This window comes from Alosa sapidissima, chromosome 4 (assembly GCF_018492685.1).
Source record: "Alosa sapidissima isolate fAloSap1 chromosome 4, fAloSap1.pri, whole genome shotgun sequence".
NCBI lineage: Eukaryota > Metazoa > Chordata > Actinopteri > Clupeiformes > Clupeidae > Alosa > Alosa sapidissima.
In genome coordinates, this window is record NC_055960.1 from 39,179,103 (window position 1) to 39,181,602 (window position 2,500).

General features: G+C 46.6%; 1 protein-coding gene across 5 annotated transcripts in view; it reads left to right on the top strand.

Moving 5' to 3' along the window:
• Window positions 1-2,500, top strand: part of inavab (innate immunity activator b) — a 51,926-nt gene that overhangs the window by 40,001 nt on the left and 9,425 nt on the right. The gene's annotated exons all lie outside the window — the stretch shown is intronic.

A 2,500-nucleotide genomic window follows, 5' to 3' on the forward strand; every position in this document is an offset into this window, starting at 1 on the left:
TCACACACACACACACACACACACACACACACACACACACACACACACACACACACACGACTACACGATGGCCGTCCTTGTTCTCCACCAGGCAGACGAAATGTTGACATACTGAGGGAGGGTGTGTGTGTGTGTGTGTGTGTGTGTGTGTGTGTGCGTGCACGCGTGCGTGCACGCGTGCGCGCGTGTGTGTGTGAGCTGCAGACAGGGTCCGCCATCTCTGGGTTGGGTGCCATGTTTCCTCACGTTCTTCAACCAGCTTGACTAGCGTCACATGATGACACGTAATTGGAAAACACGGTTTTGTTCCGTGTACCGATTTCGGTTTGTGTGTGCGTGCGTGCGTGCGTGCGTGCACAGCCCTAACACACACAAATTTACCTGTAGACAGACACACACACACACACCTTCACCTGGGGCTTCTGTGTAACTGAAGAGCTTTAGTGTCGACTTACGGTCGTGTTGGAATCTGTCGGGAGAAATTCCGAGAGTGTGACGCCTCGCTGACAGCAGAGATGGGGACGGTGTCTGGGCCTGCAGCTCACACACACACACACACACACACACACACCCTCTCTCACACACACACACCCTCACACACACACTTGCACGCGCACACACATACACACACACACACACCTGCACGCGCACACACATACACACACACAGACACACACACCCTCACACACACCTGCACATGCACACACACACACACACACACACACACACACACACACACCTGCACTCGCACATACATACACACACACACACACACACACATGCACACACACAGCCAAACTAACAGGTTCTGTACTAATATATCTTACATGCACGCAATCTCAACCTTCTCTACCATCAGATGATCTACTAAACTGTTCAGCTTAACTGAAAAATCCTGTGTGTGTGTGTGTGTGTGAAGATGTAAACCTCCAAACCTGTTCTGTGGTTCAGAGCGATACTGATACCAAGTGCTGCAGTTCATGGTTGCTGACTAGACATTACAAAGCATATACATACACACACACACACACACACTGACACACACACACACACACCCTTACCTGTGCAGTAATACACACACACACACACACACCCCCATACCTGTGCAGTAATACACACACACCTTTACCTGTGCAGTAATACACACACACACACACACACACACACACTCACCTTTACCTGTGCACACCCACACTCACCTTTACCTGTGCAGTAATACACACACACACACACACTCACCTTTACCTGTGCAGTAATACACACACACACACACACCTTTACCTGTGCAGTAATACACACACACCTTTACCTGTGCAGTAATACACACACACACACACACACACACACACACACACTCACCTTTACCTGTGCAGTAATACACACACACACACACACACACACCTTTACCTGTACAGTAATACACACACACACACATACACACACTCACCTTTACCTGTGCAGTAATACACACACACACACACACCTATGCATTAATACCTTCTGTTCTAAATAACCTCTAATGCCACTCAACTTTACCTGCAATAGCCCTTGGGCTCTTGTGGTGTGTGTGTCATTGCTGTATTTGTCCCAAGTGTGTGTGTGTATGTGTGTATGTGTGTGTGTGTGTGTGTGTGTGTGTGTGTCATTGCTGTGTTTGTCTCTGGGGCATCTCAGTGAGTGAGGATGCAGTCCCCTTGTGTGTGTGTGTGTGTGTGTGTGTGTGTGTGTGTAAACCATTTAAAAGGCTGCTTTACACTTCCTCTGAAAAAGAGAACTATCAAAGAGGGCAGTAAACTTCCTTTGTGTAAGTGAGTGAGTGTGTGTGTGTGTGTGTGTGTGTGTGTGTGAGAGAGAGAGAGAATTACGCTTCCTCTGAGTCTTTGTGTGTCTGTGTGTGTGTGTGAGTATGGGTATTGCACTTTCTGTAAGTGTAAGTGTGCGTGTGCGTGTGTGTGTGTTAGGGCTGGGCGATAAAACAATAGCGATATGTATCGCAATAGACATGTAATTGATATCAATAAAAAATACATTCGATAGAACATTCAATAATTAAAACACACACCTCCCGCCTTACGTTGTCCATAAATAAATAGGCTAAATATATCTTGCATTGTAGCTAGTATGTGCAACTCTACCAGAGTAGGTGATAGAAGTAGGCCTACCTCAACACAGACTCTCAATGAGTCCTTGCCCCGTGCACTCTCTCTCTCTCTCTCTCTCTCTCTCTCTCTCTCCCTCTCAACAGGCGCATCCCTCCTCATGCACATATAATCCAAACATTCACAATCGTGCAAGACGACTGGCTAAATTGCTATTAAATCCGGTAAGCATCATTAGCACGCTGCACGAATTTGTTTAAAAGTGTTGCATTCAAATTGACTGCTAAGTTCTAATCATTTCAATCCCGATGCAAATGGAAAAGTATTTTCCAAGACTCAAACGGGCCTGTCCCAAGAAGGAGAAAAAGTATTCATTTGAAACGTAAACACACGTGGGGAAA